Raw genomic sequence first — 21,446 nt, forward strand, 5'->3', positions numbered from 1 at the left:
CTGATAAAAATAAAGTGTTTCAGCTTATTGCAGGCATGTGTGTATTTGCTTCCTATATAAAGAAAATGGAACAAAGAGCAGAATTTTAAAAGAACTTTTAATTTTTAATAATTACCTGTTTAAAAAAAAATCATCATTTTTTGGTGATCTTTGCTGCTTCATCTGAAAAACAAAATTAATGGGTTGTAATTAGACTCTGATTTCTTTTCTTCTTCTTTTTTCCTTAGCCATTTAATTTTGTTATTGCATTCATACATTTGCTCATCAGCACAAAAATGTATCATCTCAGTAAATGGTAATATTTACTACATTTTATTCAGTAAATATTAAGTGTTAAAGATATTTTCTCAAAATGATGATGACTTTCTAGACTTACTTTTGGCACGTTCAACAAACGTCCCATAGCCGGCATCATATAACAAATTCAAAATGCAGGTCTGCGGGACCAGTGGGGCCATAAAAAGGATGTTTCTCCTTTTTATGGCGCTGAAGAAAAACAGTGGCAGAGAAGACATGGAAACATGATTAAAGAAGATAAATACAAACACAAGGCAGGAAAGTCAATCTGTGCGTGTGTGTCAGAATCTTACAGTGCTGTCAGTCCCACTGCACTTATGCCGTAGTAGACAGCATAATGCTGGAAGAGCAGGCGACTTCTGCCCTGCATGAGGGCCAAGGTGTAATCAAACTACACACACACACACACACACACACACACACACACACACGCAGAGTCAAGAGTGCTGCGGCCCACTTAAAACCCATAAAATCCCATTCTAATGTGTGACCCACTTGCCACTGGGACACAAACTTCAAAAAAAAGCAGTAATTTTAGGTCAAAGTAATATCACAAACTAACCACCTGCTATTACCACTTTTAATTCACTTTGTATATAAATAAATACATTTATATAAATATGTAACTGTACACTGAATTTCACTTATTACTGCGGCCCACACTTTGGGAAACACTGCTCTAAAACATTAAAAATGCTGATACCTACTCTTTCATCAACCTCCCTCCGCACACTCTCAGAGGAGCCTTGTCCCATTATTTTTTTCTGTGAATCGAAATATGCAGTGTTAATTAGTGATGGGCAAAACAATGAAGCATTTGTGCCTGAATTGTATCGAGGCTTCGAAACTATCTGAAAAACCATCTTCACAGTGACACCTGCTGGCAAATTTGGTTATCGCCACATCTCTATAATGCTGTTTAACGAAACAATGACTGAGACGAGCCCTGCACAAGTCCAAACAAAGCTACTGATTATACTTGACTATCAAGAATGATGTTCACCGCAATGGTTTGGAGAAACAAGGAGACTGTTAAAGTAAGCTGTGACTGTAGTGAACAGAGCGCTTGAACAAGTACTATATTCGCTCGGTTAACATTCGTGAGCCTCTTACAGTTGCTTAGTAATTGACTGTACCAGTCGCAACAGTCATTTTCACATCTTCACACTGACCAGTACCTTTATAAATGTGAGGAAACACGCCGTCCTCCACTGAGCGACCTCTGAACCAAACTTTCCTTAACTTTATTTGTGACATATACTAGTGTGAACGTCGTATCTTGTGACATTACTGTAACGTCTGACCAAAGCTCGGAACCTGCAGCCTTTCTTCTCCTGTTTATGGGACATTTACACCAGAAGCCTCAGTGGGAATAAAAAAAGAAAAAAATTGTCATGAGAATTGTTAAGGAACAGATGGCCTGGATGTGTTCTTTTGTTTGTTATTTTGAATAAAAAAGCATTTGTTTTCAGTAGGAATCCTCCTGCTGTGCAGGTCACAGGTTGTAGTGTCAGCTTATGGACGGGCTTCGGGGGTCCAGGCCTATCTTGTCAAGTCTTTGTGCCCCTGAAGCTGAATTCTACTGATATTTAAAAAAGGAACAAAAAAGTTAATCCTGGGGCCTCGGTTGCCTCGAAGGAGCAGGAATTAAACACTCAAAAGCCTCGTTTGGCCATGGTCGCGTGATGTGGGATCCGAGCTCAGATGGGAGACAGTGGCGCTAAAAGTGGGTATGCACTATATGCAATGCATAGGGGCGCTGCACAAGAGGGGGTTGCCAAAGCGATGCGACGAAATTATTTCTCTAGTCAGCATTTTCTGTATTTAAGAGCTGTGCGCATGAAATGATCAGTAACAGAGGAACGGTGCTGATTAGGCACCCCCTGTGCTCCTTCACGTCCCCTCCTCCTGCCCCCCCCCCCAAAAAAAAAATAAAATAGTGTCCGCATACACCTCTGAAAGTAGCTGCGGTCCTAATGGGAGACGTACCAAAGGCATTCCCCAGATTTTGCAAGTGTGAAATATGTGCTCACCATGCTGATTTAGTTCAACATGCTAATACAGAGAAGCACACACACACAAAAAAACTGTGCGCCCTTCTCTTCTATAAGAACCATGGGTTTGACTGCTCCAAAACACAATGACACAAAACAAAGAAGTGAGTTATACTGTTATAGAGCTATACTGTATATACTCAGGTTTACACAGTGTTGTGAGCTGCCAGTTGGGCTTCTTTTGGGCTTGTTTTCATAGAGCTGGTTGCTTGTTTCTGTCGCGAGATCTGGCAACACTGTTGGGAAGCTCGACGCAGTGTTGAAATCAGGGTCCCATCCCTACTCTGCTTATTTGGCACTTGAGTCAAATGAAATCTGCCATGAAGTGGCTATGTTGACTGATAAACATGACAAACCTTTCTTTTTACAGAAGGCGAGTTTATTCAAGACTTTGCTAGGAAAATAGCGGAACACATTTGAACAATGAAGGCAGAGTTTGCTAGTTTGCCTGGCTCGGAAAACTGGCACCCAGAATTGAACTGCTATCATCACATGTTAACAGAAATAATAGAAATTGACATTTTATTAATTACACATACTCCGTGTACATTTTGGTTATTGAAACAGAAAGAAAAAACAGAAAACGGACCGTTTTTCGGTCCCTCTTACCCAGTCTGCAGAAGCTGCTTCTCTTTCCGTTGCGAGTGGGAGGGAGCAGCGCTGTTGCTGGGCGAAAATCAGGGTAGAGGCGGGAAAATCCAAGTACGTTTGGTTTTCAAGAATACTTTTTTTAAACAACCTTTATTTATCCGTCTGTACAAACAAGGCATTTAAAATAACAAATAGGTAAAGTTTACCTGTCAAGTTTTGTATTTAACCCCTTAACTGGCAGCAAAAAAATCACCTGACAAAAACTACATAACACCCTCTGGTTATTATTGGCTCTGAACAACCCATTTCATAGCCTATTAACTGGCTGCGTCTGGTCCGCCGGCCGAATGAAGTGCATTTATATGGCAGGCTAGACCCGCCCATTTTGACTGACACCTCATTCGGCCAATCATGTTAAGAAATGGGTTTCCCAGAGCCAATAATACTCAGAGGGCGTCACGTAGCTTTGTCAGGTGATTTGGTGCAGCCAGTTACATGATTGGCCGAATGACGTGTCAATAAAAATGGGAGGGTCTAGCCTGCCATATAAAAGGGACTACAAACGGCCCGTCACCGGGCCCTTGCCAGTTAAGGGGTTAAAAATACGGGAAATTTTCCACTGCTAAAAATAGAAGTCGCTGTATGACGTCATTGCCTAATTTGCATAATTGTTCATTTGGCTGTACAGTGGTACCTCGAGATGCGAGCTGCTCCACATGCAAGTTTTTCGAGATACGAGCCGCGGCTCGAGCAAAATTTCTGCTCTAGATACCAGCTCAGTTCCAAAATAGGAGCGGAGCTTCAGGACGCCACCGATAGTTGGCACGTCGGCGCCACAATCGTCCTTCTCACGTTTTACCGGCGCAGCAGAGTCAAGTAGTATCCAGTGTTGCCAGATTTTGCGATAGAAACATGCAACCAGCTCTGTGAAAACAAGCCCAAAAAAGCCCAACTATCAACCCAACACTGTGTTAAACTGAGGCCGCTTTTAAACAGTATAGCTCACTTCTTTGTTTTGTTTCATTGTGTTTTGGAGCAGTGAAATCCATGGTTCTTAGCCTCAGAAGAGAAGGGTGCACAGGTTTTTTTTTTTTTTGTGTGCGTGTGTGCTTCTCGGTATTAGCACGTTGAATTAAATCAGCATGGGCCTATGATACGTCTCCCATCAGGACCGCAGCTACTTTCTGAGGTGTATGCAGACACATTTTTGTTTGTTTGGGTGTGCGCCCGGTCAACTTGTGGCGGAGCGATAAACAGGAAACGGGGGTTTGGAAGGGACAAACTGCCTACTACTCGTCTTTTGCTCCCTGCCTCTCTCCTCAGCCGCTCTCCGTTAGCCGCGCTCATCTGTCGCCAAGGTAAGATTCTATACATTTTTCTTTTATTTATTTTTCATGTTTCATCTATGTATAATTGTCTTTTTCTTAATTGAAAACATTGATTTTTTCATAATTTGGGATATTTCGGGGACTTGTCAAAGGGCTGGAACGGATTAAATCTATTTCCTTTATTTTAAATGGGGAAAATTTGTTCGAGATACGAGCTGCTCTACTTACCAGCTCGGCTCTGGAACGAATTAAATTCGTATTTCGAGGTACCACTGTAGTTGCAATCCAGGCTGTAGGAGAGAGGAAAAACATCTTTGGAAAAGTGAAGAGAAAAACACCATAAATACGTTTGGAGCTATAAATAAACTTTATGAAATAAATAACTTTATTGCTTTGCGTTGACCCAAATTACATAGATCACTTTTGTCCCATATTGTTTAATGTTAGAATATCAAATTTAACGAAAACACTGTGGGGTTCCTCCTCCTTTATCTGGGCCACTGTTGCCAACGTTTGTAAGAAAACTCGCTGTCGGCTGTCTCAAAGGTTGATAAAGGCCAAAGCGAGGTCCAGGGATGGGAACGTGTATATAAATATATATATATATATATATATTGCAATATATATATATATATATATGTATGTATGTGTGTGTGTGTGTGTGTGTATATATATATATATAATATATATATATATATATATATATATATACACACACACACACACACACACACACATATACATATATATATGTATATGTGTGTGTGTGTGTGTGTGTGTGTGTGTGTATGTATGTATGTATATATGAATGAATGAATGAATGAGCAAACTGTTTAGGCGGGGAGCTAGGTCCTGGCTCCATAATGCCCTGACAGCAAGCAGGCAGCCTCCTCCTCTGCAGCGTTCCTTAACGCCTGAATTTATGTAGCTGTATATGAAAAAATGTTTCATGTGTGTTTTTGCCTTTAAGTAGATAGTAAATATTGTTGAGATTATTAATTTCACTTTTGCACAAAAAATAAATAGAAATTTTGGTATGTTGCAAATTTGCAACAACAGGCATAATGGTCCATACTAAGATAACAATAACAGAGTAATATAACAGTGAAAAAACAATGTTTTATTTATTCACCCAACAGCAGGCATTCAATAATAAATATTACCACCAACACCAATTATTGTCACCAACACAATACACACAAATATTACAGGAAACATTGCATTAATTTGAATTCTAGTTTCATTTGAATTGTAAATTAAGTTTTGAAATGTACAGTATGTTGCTGAACCTAAAAGAATGATTGGGAATGCACAGAAAAACTTCACAAACAATGCAACAATAACAATGTTGACTCAAAACAAAGTTACTCAACTTTTTAACTTTATGGAACAAAGGCTGATACCCATACACCCATACACACCCACACCCACCCACACCCACAACCACACACACACACAGGCACAACAATGTAAACAAACTATGTAACATAATGTCTTTCTTATTCGTGGAATGCACAGAAGCAGTTTTTAGTCTTAGGCACAGGTGAACGTCACATTTTGTGCACTCAATGCTTGTATGGCCCGTACACTTTGGAAATTTGCAGCGTTGCCGCACACTGTCAATTTGCGGCCAGTGACCCACTCCATCAGCACGGACATCTTGTGTGGGAATAGCCTTAGTTGGTCCCCTGCGCTGCTTCTTCTGGAACTCTCGCTTCATGTCCGATGACGGCCGCCCCCTCTTTTTGGCCTCTTCTTGGCAGTCTGATTGAGTCATTGTCTAGGAAAGCACCTTGCCACATGGGCACATTTTTTGCAGAGCTCTGAGTCTGTTTCACAGTCTTCCACGCCACTTTTTCTGTGTTGGTCTCTTTTGCTTCTGTCTTGCTGCTTGGCCACTGGTGGTGACAACCTCCTCCTCACTGCTGCTCTCATCACCATCTGCAGGGATCAAAATTAGAAATGTGAAAATGTATGAAACGAAATTCAGCATTTTCAATCCAAAATCTACCAGCCAACATCAAAATTTATCAACATTTGTCTGGTGCTGGTGCTAATCCTGGTTCACATGGCTTAGGAACATTTTCTTCTTCACTTTTGCTCATGTCACTCTCACTGCTGCTCTCATCATAACCTGGCTTGGGTAAATATTCCTCATCACTGCCTGCACTGTCACAGAGACAACTATCATCACTGTCATCTGGGGGGGGGGTCTGACGTGAAGCTGCACATGTACGCGCTTCCCATAAAACATGGAAGTATTCATTGAGGGGGTTAGGGTTAGGGGTTAGGGTTAGGGTTAGGGGGTTAGGTTTGTGAAATATAATCTCAAAGGCTCTCCCCACCTCGTCCGACGACTCGGCAGTTGAATGGAGAGCCAGCGGCAGGCACGGGCCGTCGCTCGTCATTCGTCGACCCCATTCCTGGCTATGTCCACCCCGACTTCTCCCTTTCCCGTCAATTGTCTGGTTTTCATTTGCAGGTGTATCACCCGTTCCACTCTGTTGTCTTGAGTTCCGTTTCAGGATGGTGTTCCACCTTTTCGTCCTTTTGTTAATGGTCTATTTTTCTCTGTTTTAATAGGCTATTTATTTAGCATATCTAAATTGGAATAAAAGTACAGAGTAATATTAATCGAAATTTGGAGGCACATCATCAGTAGTGGACCCTGGGATCATCGGGCGTTTCGGCCATTATCACTAGACACCCTCACCCAAGGGAGGCCCAGCCGGGCGTGATCAAGACCCGGTGTGTGTCTCCTAGCCAATCTGGTTTTATTTGGTGGATTCTTTTGGTCCATCTGAGTTTTATCTGTGTTTTGAAGTTTTTTCCTGTCTGGTATTAGGTTTAGTCGGGTTTCTGATAGGTATCAGTTCTGATTTTAAGTATCCGGTTTTGAATCCAATCTGGGTTAGGGTTAGGGTTAGGGTTAGGGGTTAGGGTTAGGGTTAGGGGTTAGGGGTTAGGTTTGTGAAATAGGGTTAGGTGTATAGAGGGTTGGGGTTTAAGTTATTTCAACTTGAAATATGTTGCACGGGCCTAGGCGGTCCACTGAAATCTCGAACCATAATGGGTATTTTATTCTTTATTTCTGTTATGCTTTTATCCTCTTCTGTCCTTTTTGCAGTCTCCCCCGGTACATCTGTTGAAATGACTCTTGTTTTTCTCTTTATGTTTAACAAGACCATATAGGGTGTCCACAGGAATACTACATTAACACAGACCCAAAAGGTAAGAACCAGGAAGTCCATCTGCCAAGCTGTAGAATCACTTTCAATGTGTTGATCTAAGCTTATAAAACAGATATCCATAAGTGCAAATGTTATAATTTATAATGTATTTTTCTTATTATATTAATTAATTTTTATAATTTTTAATCTTTCAGCTTGATGGTGGGAATTCCTGCTTCGCTACCAACAATTATTTTTAAACAATTATTACTAACCTTAATATTTTTTTTTTTTTTTTTTTTTTTTTTTTTTGTAAAGAGGTGTATTGACCCTCATTTTCAATTTTTTTTAGAGAAACCAAAATACACTGCACAACACATCAACTATGGAAGCCGAGGGCCGGGTTAGGCAGGTCAGCTCCAAAACAAAAACACATCAATTCACACTATGCCATGCAGAAAACCAAAAGAAGGAAAAAAAGGGGGTAAGTATTCCTGACAGATCTTTATTGAGAGAATTTATGAGTACATATCCATTATATTTTCTTAAAGAGACATAAATAAATAAATCAGATGTACACATTTAAACCATGTGATGTTTGTGTAACCAGTTTATGAATCCAAAAATGCTCTGCTCGTCTCCGCTGTCCTACCGACCAGGTCGGGCATGTTTCTAGGCCCATGATTTTGAGGGCTTCTTTTGTGCATTTCCCAAAGTGTGTTATCAGTGGGGTGCACTGTTTACCTCCCCGAATCGCGGATAAATGCTGCTGCAAACGGTCCCTTAGACTGCCCCCGGTCTCTCCTATATATACAACGAGATATTTAGTTGCAGGACGTCGATCCATAAAGCGAAGATGGCGGCTGCAGTCTCCTCCGACCAGTGGATGTTATCCGAGGTTGTGTGGAACTGATCCGGGGGAATACACGGAAGTGAGTTATAGTGAGATCTAATGAATTCATTTATTCTGTTCAAATTGTATTTTTGAGTGTCCGGTAACCTGTCTGAAAAGTGAATCTGTGCTATATAAATCTCCGCGTTCGGGAAGGCCGACCGCGCACCCCGAAACACCTGGCGCAGCTGTTTTATGGAAGTTTTATCCGGGTCCTGGTCCTTATTATTTAAGCCCAGGGCAAGCACTACCAAAGCGGTCTCATTGTTTGCTGGTGTGACCTCTAATAACTTTAAAAAGTGGTAAAAGTTTGCCCCTGGGTAGCTGTCCACCTGGACGCTCGTCGCGCCGAAAGGTGGAAAACGGTTCAGGTTTGAGTCTCCCAGAAAGAGGATGGGTTTGCGTGCGCAAATTTTCCAATCCTGCAGTTTCCTATTTGGTCTGGCTTTATGGTAATGCGGTGTTTGGCAATTTGTCACCCCCCGTCCCTCCCCAGCGCCGAGCTCCGCGCCGCTCGCCCCGGGAGGCAGAGGCAACCCCCCCCCCGGACCCGCCGCACCCGGCGAGGGCTCCCCCGCCGCAACCGCACCAGCAAACGGGGCATTATGGATTTCAGCCATTTTGGCGTTCCCCGAGGTGTTTAATTTCCCTTTAGGTTTAACATAGTGGGGATCAGAGAGGTGTGGGGGATTATTATCCCCTGCGACCTTTTGGTTGGCATTAATATGCGTTCCAATCGTCATTTCCCCCTCGAGATTGTTTTCATATTGATTGTTTAATCCTGCGGTGGACCATTCCGGTGCAGGTCGCGCACGGGCCCCCCCCGGGAAGGCGAGAGCAGGACAGGAGGCCGGAGCCACCCGGGAAGAGCAGGACGAAGCCACGGCCGCGGGGACGCGAGGGGAAGCAGCAGCCCCGGAAACACAGGAGGAAAAACCAGAACATCTGTCAATGTCAGCATCCAGGTAAACAGCCACATTAGAACAAACCTCCCTCCCTCCTCCCCCTCCCCTCTCCCCCTCCCCGTCCCCTCCCCCTCCGTCTGCGCTCCCACTGCAATCCTGGAGCGAGGTCTAGGCATGGGGGTATGAACCTCCACTGATAGTGTTATGGGGTTCCCCATGCTCTTATTATCATCCTTGATAATGTTGTTGGACTTATTCTTTTGTTCCCTCAGAGCCCCCTGCTGGCCTACAGAAAGGACCTCGCTATATAAGGCCCTTGTGGGATTTTCTGTTGTCCCTAAGGAGTTAGGTGGAGGAGGTCCAGGCAAAGCCTGAGTCTCCTCATCCCCGGAGCCTGAGCGGGAGGAGAAGGCCAGCTCAGCATGCCAACTCTCCTCTTCAGGTGCGCCACCACCCTCCCCCTGCGGCTCCTCCACTGGTGGGCACAACAAGATCTCAGCTGCAGACAGAGCAGAGGGTCTCAGCCTCGCTCCGTAGCGTTTCAGTGCCCAACCCCTCGCAATAGAAAAAGACGTTTCATTCATGACCATACCGGAATACTGTGTGATTGTGTTTTTGTAATGAGTTAATAAAATGTGCATGTTTCTCAACATCCATTCCCTAGTGTTTTGTTTAATCTGCAACAAAACAGACTCAGTTGGTGAAGACGGCTTGATAAAGGCGGAGAGCCGTATGACCTGCCTCATCATCCCTTTAGGGAAGTTTTCTGAGGAAATGGCATGATCAATAATTTCCTTGTGATGTAATGCTTGAATAAGCTTAAAAATAGCCTTGGCATTTTGCCGTACTTCCTCAGTTGGTCGGTAATTTATTCTATTGGCAGGTTCGCCGGCCCCCCGCCAACCAAGCCGCCTATTGACACGGCGTGTCGTTCTCATCACCGTAGCAGGTGCCTCGTTCTCTCTAGGCCCCATTGCCTCTGCCGCATGGCCGGTAGGCCCCAATCCTCCTGAAAAAAAGGAAAAAGGAGGGCCTTCTGAGGCTCTGTTAGAGTGTGAGGGGATCCCACCTGTTTTCTGGCGTGTGTGTTGTGTTGAATCCGCTGAGCTGGTCCTCCGCCTCCCTTTTTCCCTGCGGTCGCGTTGTCGCCTCAGAAATGTCCAGCTGTTGTCCTTTTTCTCCTCCTGGAGCGGCAGCCTCGGGGGACCACGGTCCGCCATGGCAGCCGATGTCCACTCGGTAGACGAAGGCCTGTCCAGCCAAGCCAGGCCGGAAAAGTGTTTTTGGTTTTTCCAGAGAGCCTCTAGGTGATAGCTCAAAAGAGTAAAAAAGTGAGCCACACAGAGGTTAGAGTCTTTTTTCTCTCGGTCTTTAAGAATTTAATTATCCACGCCAGAATTAGCAACAGGAGAGGGGGATCCCCTTAATATTTCTCCAAAAAGGTTTTTATATCACTTTAATTTTATTAAAAATAGCCACTCTAAAAGAGCCAAATAACCGGCATGATTAAAATTATCAATGGGAGAAGCAGATAAAAATCTTATAAATAAAGCTTTACTCCCGAGAAAGTTTTTCAAATAAAGCAGCAGCACCCTAACGTTTCGCGACCTCCGTCGCTTCCTCAGAGGGCTAGCAATGAGGCCGAGAGAGAAAGAGACACCTTAAGTCATGATCAATGGGACACGCCTCCGGTCACGGGACTCTCCAATCACGAATCCAAAAGGATGCGTGGGGAGGCTCCGCCCCGGGCGGTTAGGGTTAGGGTTAGGGTTAGGGGTTAGGGTTAGGAACCTGAAGTAGTGAGGGCCTGGCGATAGCCAGGCCCCACTTAATGCACTGGCCATCCGGTCGGGCAAATGCCCCTCCCTTGGTCAAAAAATTACCCACTATGGGGTTCTGAGCAAAAATTTCATGATGGCCCTAGGCCCGTCGCGACGTTTCGGCTCCTTTGAGCCTTCTTCAGGCTTGGGCCTAAGGCTTCCGTGTGTTCTTTTCTCTTCTTTTTCTTTCTTTGTTTTACGTGACTCTTTTGTTTGTCTTTCCTTATGTTTTTCTCTTTTTCTTATTTCTTTCTGTTTTTATGTGACTCTTTGTTTGTCTTTACTTTTAATCTTTGTGTCATTGCTCCTCTTTGTTTTTTGTCTTTCTGTTTTTACGTGACCCTTTTGTTTGTCTTTCCTTATGTTTTTCTCTTTTTCTTATTTCTTTCTGTTTTTACGTGACTCTTTTTTACTTTGCTCTTATTCCCTTTCTTTCCTTTCTAACACCCCCTGTCCCTTATGTCTATTTTAGTATTCCCTCCTATGTGTTGTACTTCTGTAATTTTTGTCTATGTTCTTTTCCCTTTTTCATCCAATCCTATGTGTATGTCCTTATTTGTCTCCTTTCCCTCTTTGTTTTTTGTGTATATCCAATTTTGGTTTTTATCTTTTGTTTTTAAGCAGTCCTGTTTAGGGTTAGGGGTAGGGATGGGATAGGAGTAGGATTAGGATCGGGGCCCGGATTAGGGTTTGGGTTTAGGATAGGGGTTAGGAGTTGGGATGGGGTTAGGGTGTGAGGTAGGGGTTATAAAATTAGGATTGGGGTTCGGGTTATGATTTCCTTTAATTTTTCCTTTTTTCTGTCCCCTATTATGGCACCCCCTGTTCTCTTTGTCTGCCCACCTGGGGCTCACAACTTTCCTATTGTTCTTCATTAAATCCCCTCTCTTGGGTTCTTTCCTTTTGTTCTGTGTTGTAGCCTGTCTCTTTGCTTTGGCTTCTGTTTCTGTTAAATCCCCTCTCTTGGGTTCTTTTTATAGCCCTTTTCTTTGGCTTCCATTTGTGTTGGCACCCCCTTATCTTTTCCATCTTTCCTTTTTCTGATTTCCTTTCCCTTTTTGGATCGTCTAACCCTTTATGTTTGTCCTCTTGATTCCCTTCTTTGTTTCCCTCCCTATTTGTTTTCCCAATTTCCTGTTTTGGTCTTTCTAGGAAATCAAAAAATTGAATCCCGGTGTCACTATGACACCGGGATTATGCGCTGGCCCTTCCCGTGGCAAGCCAGGTCGGAACCCGACCCACATCCCGGTCCCCAAATCATTATGCGACCCCACTGTGGTCACGTGACCCCTGATTAAGGCCCGGTGACCCCTGGTTAGGGTGAGGGCCCGGTGACACCTGGTTGGGGTTAGGGCCCAGTGGCCCCCGGTTGAGGTGAGGGCCCGGTGACACCTAATTGGGGTTAAGGCCCGGTGACCCCTGGCTGGGGTGAGGGCCCGGTAACACCTGGTTGGGGTTAGGGCCCGGTGACCCCTGGGTTAGGGTTAGGGTTAGGGGGGTTAGGGTTAGGGTAGGGGTTAGGGTTAGGGGGTTAGGGTTAGGGTTAGGGCCAAGTGTCCTGGGTGGGATTTAGGGTTAGGGTTAGGGTTAGGGTTAGGGTTAGGGGTTAGGGTTAGGGTTAGGGTTAGGGGGTTAGGGATAGGGGAATGTCTCCGGCCCCGAACAGTGCCGGCAGGTGCACGGTCCATCCCACGGTTCCCCCCGCCACCTCGACTCTGGTCACGTTGATGGGAGAGTTGGCGTCGTCTCCCATAACGCACCACGGTCCATCCCTGGGCCTCATCATTCCACCCCATGGTGGTTTTGGAGTCGCCTTTGTTATGTTAATGTATTGTTATGTGTGCTAAATACTATCTATTAAAAAAGATATGTATGAAAATATAAGCCGAATTCAATTAAAAAAGAAAATATAAGCCGAATTCAATTAAAAAAGAAAAGAAAAGAAAAAAAGAAAAAAAGTTGTTTTTGTTGTTGTTTTTTAGAAAGAAATTGTTTTTGATTTTTGGAAAAAAAACCAAATTGTTAGTGTGCCAACCGGCAACGTTTCGACCTCAAGAGGTCTTCTTCAGGCCTAGGCACACTGCAATAAAAGAAAAAGGCTTCTGTGACTTCGCTCCGCAATGTGTCTCCCTCAATGGTTCGAGCGAGAATGAGCTGACTAATGCTGTTCGCTGTTTTAGAAACTGTTTTCCCAAAAAGAAAATGAACTCAACTGATAATTGTTTTTAACGCCTTTCACTAATTTGTATGAATTGAAATGTATGAATTGAAAGAAATTAACTAAACTATTTAAAAGGTATGTATGTAATAAATTTTAATTGTGTTATTTTTGTAATGAATTTTAATTGTGTTGTTTTTATAATAAATTTTTATTCTTGTAATTCAAACTTTAAACTATTGAATGTATTCTTAATGTAGAAGCTATTTGTGAGCATTTTGCATAATATACTGTTTTTTAACTATTACATTTTTAACTATTACATTTTTAACCCCATTATTATCATCAAATTATTAAAATGTATACTCTAGGGATAATTTTTAGCCTATTATTTATTATATCATGTGTTAACCCCATCTTTAAATTAATTGTTATTAGACTTATTTTTAAACTTATTTTTAAACTTATTTTTGAAAAAAACGTAGTTTTGAATTAAATTGTTTTTCTGATGCCCATCATTAGGGGTAGGAGTTGGGATTCGGGTAGGTAGGGGTTAGGGTTAGGGAATGGGGTTAGGGTTAGGGATAAGGGTTGGGGATTAGGGTTAGGGAAAGGGATTGGGGTTAGGGTTAGGAATAAGGGTTAGGGTTAGGGAATGGGGTTAGGGTTAGGGATAAGGGTTGGGAATTAGGGTGGGGAAAGGGATTGGGGTTAGGGTTAGGAAATGGGGTTAAGGTTAGGGATAAGGGTTGGGGATTAGGTTTGGGGAAAGGGATTGGGGTTAGGGTTAGGGTTAGGAATAGGGGTTAGGGTTAGGGAATGGGGTTAGGGTTAGGGGGGTTAGGGTTAGGGTTAGGGTTAGGGTTAGGGGGTTAGGGGAAACAAAATTGTAAGCTCTGCCGCCGTAGGCGGCAGAACTTAAGGCACAGTCCATCCCACTCCTGGTCTCCACCGCTCACCTATCCCCGACATGTGGATCCCTGGTCAGGGTTAAGAAAGGGTCGGAACTCGGGTAATTTCTCCAGGGGTCAAAGATTAGGGTTAGAGGAGAGGGTTGGGGGGGGGGGGGGGGGGGGGGGGGGGTTTAGGGTAAGAATGTAGAGAAGGGGAGGAGAGGTTAGGTTTAGGAAAGAGGGAGGGAAAGGTTAGGGTAGGGAAGAAGAGGGGGAGGGAAGAAGGGAAAAGGGGAGGAGAGGTTAGGTTTAGGAAAGAGGGAGGGGAAAGGTTAGGGTTAGGGAAGGAGAGGGGGAGGGAGGTTAGGGTTGGAATGGAGAAGGGGAGGAGAGGTTAGGTTTAGGAAAGAGGGAAGGGAAAGGTTAGGGTTAGGGAAGGAGAGGGGGAGGGAAGAAGGGAAAAGGGGAGGAGAAGTTAGGTTTAGGAAAGAGGGAAAGGAAAGGTTAGGGTTAGGGAAGGAGAGGGGGAGGGAGGTTAGGGTTAGAATGGAGAAGGGGAGAAGATGTTAGGTTTAGGAAAGAGGGAAGGGAAAGGTTAGGGTTAGGGAAGGAGAGGGGGGAGGAAAAAGGAGAAGGGGAGGAGAGGTTAGGTTTAGGAAAGAAGGAAGGGAAAGGTTAGGGTTAGGGAAGGAGAGGGTTAGGGTTAGGTTTTAGAAAAGAACCTGGGGGAAACCCCCAGGGAGTGCACGGTCCATGGACGGTCGGGAAGTCACCCACCCACCCCTGGTTCAAAAAATTGCCCAACTGGGGCTGTAGCATGCTGTCGAGCCCGCCGCGACGTTTCGGCCTTTTTCGGCCTTCTTCAGGCTGGGGCTCGAATTTTTTAGCGTTTGTAGTTGTAGCTTAGCTTTTTTTAGCTTTTGTAGTTGTAGCGCTTTTTTAGCTTTTTCCTTTTCTTCCTTTCTTTTTTTCTTTTGTTTCCTTTTCCCTCTTTTTCTTTGTTTTCTTCGGGCACCCCCACCGTCTGCCTGTCGGCTCCCTGACATTCCTTATATACTGCCTTTCTTCTGGCCTTTCGTTTGTGCTTTATTTTAGCGTCTTTCTATTTTTGTTCTGGCCCTGTTTGCTTTGTGTTTCCAGCTTGGCCTCTGTTATTTGGCACCCCCTGTTGTCTGCCCTTGGGCTCCCCTATACTTCCTTTGTGTTCCTTTCCTGTTTCTTCCTGTCATGTTTGACCTTTTGTATCCAAATTTCCCTTCTGTTTTTCTGTCCTGATTTCCCTTCCCCTTTTCTTTCCTTTTTGTTTGTATGTTTTTCTGTCCTAATTTCCCTTTCACATTTCCTTTTTTATGTTTGTCCACTCTTGGATTTAAATTTTAGGTTTAGGTTGTGGGTAAAATTAGGGTTAGGGTTAGGGGATGGAGGAGGGTTAGGATTAGGGTTAGGTAGTGGGGTTAGGGTTAGGGTTGGGGGTTAGGGGGGGTAGGGTTAGGGTTAGGGTTAGGGTTAGGGTTAGGGGGGGGTTAGGGGGGGGGTTAGGGATAGGGGAATGTCTCCGGCCCCGAACAGTGCCGGCAGGTGCACGGTCCATCCCACGGTTCCCCCCGCCACCTCGACTCTGGTCACGTTGATGGGAGAGTTGGCGTCGTCTCCCATAACGCACCACGGTCCATCCCTGGGCCTCATCATTCCACCCCATGGTGGTTTTGGAGTCGCCTTTGTTATGTTAATGTATTGTTATGTGTGCTAGATACTATCTATTAAAAGATATGTATGAAAATATAAGCCGAATTCAATTAAAAAAGAAAAGAAAAGAAAAAAAGAAAAAAAGTTGTTTTTGTTGTTGTTTTTTAGAAAAAAATTGTTTTTGATTTTTGGACAAAAAACCAAATTGTTAGTGTGCCAACCGGCAACGTTTCGACCTCAAGAGGTCTTCTTCAGGCCTAGGCACACTGCAATAAAAGAAAAAGGCTTCTGTGACTTCGCTCCGCAATGTGTCTCCCTCAATGGTTCGAGCGAGAATGAGCTGACTAATGCTGTTCGCTGTTTTAGAAACTGTTTTCCCAAAAAGAAAATGAACTCAACTGATAATTGTTTTTAACGCCTTTCACTAATTTGTATGAATTGAAATGTATGAATTAAAAGAAATTAACTAAACTATTTAAAAGGTATGTATGTAATAAATTTTAATTGTGTTATTTTTGTAATGAATTTTAATTGTGTTGTTTTTATAATAAATTTTTATTCTTGTAATTCAAACTTTAAACTATTGAATGTATTCTTAATGTAGAAGCTATTTGTGAGCATTTTGCATAATATACTGTTTTTTAACTATTACATTTTTAACTATTACATTTTTAACCCCATTATTATCATCAAATTATTAAAATGTATACTCTAGGGATAATTTTTAGCCTATTATTTATTATATCATGTGTTAACCCCATCTTTAAATTAATTGTTATTAGACTTATTTTTAAAGTTATTTTTAAACTTATTTTTGAAAAAAACGTAGTTTTGAATTAAATTGTTTTTCTGATGCCCATCATTAGGGGTAAGGGTAGGTAGGGGTTAGGGTTAGGGAATGGGGTTAGGGTTAGGGATAAGGGTTGGGGATTAGGGTTAGGGAAAGGGATTGGGGTTAGGGTTAGGAATAAGGGCTAGGGTTAGGGAATGGGGTTAGGGTTAGGGATAAGGGTTGGGAATTAGGGTTGGGGAAAGGGATTGGGGTTAGGGTTAGGAAATGGGGTTAAGGTTAGGGATAAGGGTTGGGGATTAGGTTTGGGGAAAGGGATTGGGGTTAGGGTTAGGGTTAGGAATAGGGGTTAGGGTTAGGGAATGGGGTTAGGGTTAGGGATAAGGGTTGGGGATTGGGTTTGGGGAAAGGGATTGGGGTTAGGGTTAGGATTAGGAATAGGGGTTAGGGTTAGGGAATGGGGTTAGGGTAAGGGATAAGGGTTGGGAATTAGGGTTGGGGAAAGGGATTGGGGTTAGGGTTAGGAATAGGGGTTAGGGTTACGGGATGGGGTAAGGGATAAGAGTTGGGGATTAGGGTTGGGGAAAGGGATTGGGGTTAGGGTTAGGAAATGGGGTTAGGGTTAGGGATAAGGGTTGGGGATAAGGGTTGGGGAAAGGGATTGGGGTTAGGATTGGGGAAGGGGATTGGGGTTAGGAATAAGGGTTGGGGTTAAGGTTAGGATTAGGGTTGGGGTAGGGGTAGGGGTTAAGGGCTGGGGTTTGGATGGGGGCCTAGGTGGTTAGGGATTGGGGTTATGATTTGGGGTTCCGGGTTTGGGATTCAACTTGGGTACACCAATCTAGGCATTAAGGCCCCGTGGGCTTTTGGTGCCCAATAGACGTATCCATTTTCTTTCTATCTTTTTCCGTTCAGCATCAGTCCAACTAGAGTTACTCTGAATCCCCGCTACCCTTAGGCGGTCCGATCCATGTGCCAAAAAATGTCTAACCAAGGGCGTGTGGCTTTCTTTCTTGTTTCTAATATTGTATTTGTGTTGCGTTAGTCTTGTTGATATGGAATTTTTGGTTTCGCCAATGTACCTTTTGTCGCATTGGGAACAGAAAATTAAATAAACACAATTGGAAGTTTGTGGTCTGAAAGTTTGTGAAATTTTGAAAATGGTCTTGTTACATGTGTTTTGTATATATTGTAACTTGAGAAAGGAATCTGCTAAGACCCTGGTTTTATTGGGTGGTTGTATCGATTGGAGTTTCGCTCTTACCAGGTAATCTCTCAGATTCTTATTTCTCCTATAAGCCGAGATCACCTGATGGGTCTTCAGTAACCCCTGCTGTTCTATTATGGAGCGATAGTTATTCTTGAGTTTATTGTTCAACATGACACTTGACGATGAGAACGTAGTGATTAATGGAATAAACTCCTTAAGAGTTTTTGGTTTCTGGTTTTGAAAGTTTTTGAGGCAATGTCTCAAGAACGTTCTGGAGTAAGCCCTGTTTCTAAGTGCCCCAAAGAGGGTTTTGACTGCGGCTCTGAAATCCGACTCCTGAGTACAAATCCTCTTGAATCTGAGCAATTGTGACTTAACCAGTCCCCTGTAAGTGTGTTTTGGATGCCAACTGGTTTTAAAGAGCAATGAGTGTGTGTCTGTTTCCTTAAAATAAACTTTGATGTCCAGTGTTTGTGTATCCTGGAAGTGGTTTCCTTTGTAAACCGTCGTGTCTAAAAAGTCCACTGATTGTTGGTCAAATTTGTGTTTTAATCGAATGGAGGGATCGTAAGTGTCCAATATGTTTATGAAATGTATAAATTCCGAATGCGAATGTGTCCAAATTCCAAATATGTCATCCAAGTACCTTAAATATAAGAAAGGCTTTTTCTGGCATTTGCCTAGTGCATTTTCCTCCCAATCCGCCATGAATATATTAGCATATGCTGGGGCAAACTTTTTCCCCATGGCCACCCCTTTAATTTGGAGATAATATTTGTTATCAAATTCAAAGTCGTTTCTCGTTAAATTAATTTCTAAGAGTTTTAGTAGTTCCTGATCCGGTCGGTCTTGTTGGGGGTATAGCCTGAAAACTTTTTTAACTGCTTTTAATCCTGCCTCTGTATCAATGTTAGTGTACAAACTGTCTATATCAATTGTAAAAAATGATGAATTTTGTGGAATTTTAAAATTTTTAACCTTACTGATGAAATGATATGTGTCTTTTACATATGAAGGATGTTTTACTGAAAGGGGATTAAGAAAAAAATCTATATACTCCGCTGTCTGATAAGTTTCACTCCCACAGTCGGAGACAATGGGTCTCCCTGGAGGTATTTTGAATGGTACTGTCCACTTTTCGGGGTCTTTGTGGATCTTAGGTAGGATGTAGAATCTCCTGGTTCTGGGTTCTAATTCCCCCTTTAAATATTGTGTTTGTTTGTAATTGATGAAACCCTTTCCATACAACTGATTAATAATTTGGTGTACCATTGGCACCGTATTTAGGTAAATTGGTGCATTTAATTTCCTATAATACGTGGTGTCATCCAGTTGACGTCTGGCTTCCAATACATATTGATCCCTGTTTAGGATAACAACTGTGCTCCCCTTATCTGCTGGCTTAATGACTATGTGTTTGTTTTCCTTCAATTCTCTAAGTGCTTGTAATTCCCCCTGGGATAAATTCTGTTTTTCTCCCTTTATCTGAAAATGTTTCCGAAAGTCCTTGTTATCTTGTCCAATTAAAAGATTAATTTCCGGTGGTAATTTGTGTGGTGGGGGTGTCCAAACAGAAGCTGGTGTGAATCGCGGTGGTTCTTGTTTTTTGTCCCTTTCAAAGTAAGCAGCCAATTTCACCCTCCTATGATAATTTTGGATATCCAATAATAACTCTGTCTTTCGTGTTCTATGGGGTCCTATTGTTGGGACAAAAGACAATCCCCGGTTCAAAAGACCCTGTTGGGCATTTGAGAGGCTAACCTTATCCGCTACCACTAGAACATTCTGGAACTGTGAGGGCTTGGACCCCCTGTTCCCCTCCTCCGAGAGGCTTACGGGGCCTTCAAGTTTAAAAAGGAGGTCCAGTGTGTGAACATGCTTCTCGCTGTCTCCCTAGTCCAATGAATGGTATCAGACTCCACCCGGAAGTCTGCACTACCTAACGGTGGGATGAATGGGTAGTTGCGTTTGATGTGAGCATTTAGTGTGTGCAAAGTGGTCCGTTCCGCAAGGGACAACCGGGGAGAAAAGTTGATAATCGGGATCCAAATCTCTGCATATGGGAACACCTTTTTGGCAGCTCTAACTGCTCCCTGCATTTGTTTGATGGCCGTTTCTTTGGCTTTCTGTTCCCTAGAGTTCAAGCCAAAGGAGAGAACAACTTTCTCCACCACTGCTTGGCTAGTAGATTTTGCCATTAACGCTTGAGCATGACGGAAGTTGGCCCCCGGATAGCTATCCACCTGCAGATCCGGAAACTGATATCCCGGAATCCTGGCAAGATTGGAGTCCCCCAGGATAAGCCACTTCCGCCGGACACTCAAGCCCCAATCGATCATCTTCCGATCCGTTCTGACATGTCTTGTCACTCTGGACCATTGTGGTTTTGGGGTGGAGGTGCTGATCTCCCTGGAGATGTCATCCGAAGAAACCATGCCCCCTTCCTGGGTTTCCAAGGTGACCTGTGCCCCCTGAGATGACTGTTGCCCAACATGGCTATGACCCGCTATTGGTGTCAACAACTCACTGTCGCCCAACTGCTCCCCTATATCCTCATCCATCAACCAGCTGGTCTGGGACCTTGGTGGTTCCTGTCTACCTGCTACAACTGGTGGATCCGGTGACTGGTCCTCTATCTGCAAGAGGACATCCTCCTCCGGGATTATACAGCCCCGGCGGACCCCCTGTCTGCGTGTCTCTCTCTGTTCCAGAGGTTGCACCCCTGCCTGTCCCCCCTGTGGGGATGGTGAGGTAGGTCGTGCATGTACCATCACCCGCTCTGTCATTGTGACCCCCGTGCGGTGCGTCCCCATTTGGTGTGGTGTCCTTGTTGGTGTGTCATGTGGTGTGGGTATGTGTTCCTGTGTCTCCCCTGCTGTTATGTGGTTGTCATCCCCGAGCGTTTCTCGTGGCACCACCCTGTCTTTTTGTGTGCGCTCCTCTGTGTCCTTCTGGGCCCTGGACAGAAGCAGTGCCTCCACATGGTCCAGAACCTCCTGGGTGATGCGAGGCAGGTTCCGACGAGCCCAACGTGTAGCCACTTCGAACGCATCTTTCCAATCCTGGCCAAGATCATGCTCTATGTCCTCCAACAGAGTCGCCAGACCGGCCATGTAATGCTCTTCCAAGATCAGCAAAGTGTTGTAGCCCCAATTCTTTGCATTCCCCAGGATCAAATCTAATGTTTTGGTCGTTGGGGAAGCCGGTTTAATCATTGCCCCCAACATGTCAACCATACGGGATATCATGCGTGGCTGTGCTTTCCCTGGTTTGGGGGCCACATTTTGCAAGTGGTGAACCATCTTGATCACCCCGTGCAGTTTGCGCACAAGCTTCCCAAATGTTGGGTCCGTGGGCTGTTGCCTAACTGGGTTAATCCCTCTGGGTTGCCACTGTGTAACCCCAGGGGTGAATCTCACAGACCTCCCACGGGCCACCGATGCATATGAGCGAGATTGTGGTCCAAGGTAACGGTTGAAACCTAAGGGAGGCGCTGGCTGGTTAGGGATAGGGGAATGTCTCCGGCCCCGAACAGTGCCGGCAGGTGCACGGTCCATCCCACGGTTCCCCCCGCCACCTCGACTCTGGTCACGTTGATGGGAGAGTTGGCGTCGTCTCCCATAACGCACCACGGTCCATCCCTGGGCCTCAT

General features: G+C 44.1%; 1 long non-coding RNA gene across 1 annotated transcript; it reads right to left on the reverse strand.

The window, feature by feature from the left end:
- Positions 1-617: 617 nt before the first annotated feature.
- Positions 618-4,631, reverse strand: LOC115776648 (uncharacterized). Its single transcript, XR_004019490.1, has 3 exons — positions 4,499-4,631; positions 1,005-1,061; positions 618-688 (listed from the first exon to the last, which is right to left on the reverse strand). It is a non-coding gene; the product is annotated as an uncharacterized LOC115776648 (long non-coding RNA).
- Between the last annotated feature and the right edge of the window lie 16,815 nt (positions 4,632-21,446).

The sequence above is a fragment of the Archocentrus centrarchus genome, unplaced genomic scaffold (assembly GCF_007364275.1).
Source record: "Archocentrus centrarchus isolate MPI-CPG fArcCen1 unplaced genomic scaffold, fArcCen1 scaffold_36_ctg1, whole genome shotgun sequence".
NCBI lineage: Eukaryota > Metazoa > Chordata > Actinopteri > Cichliformes > Cichlidae > Archocentrus > Archocentrus centrarchus.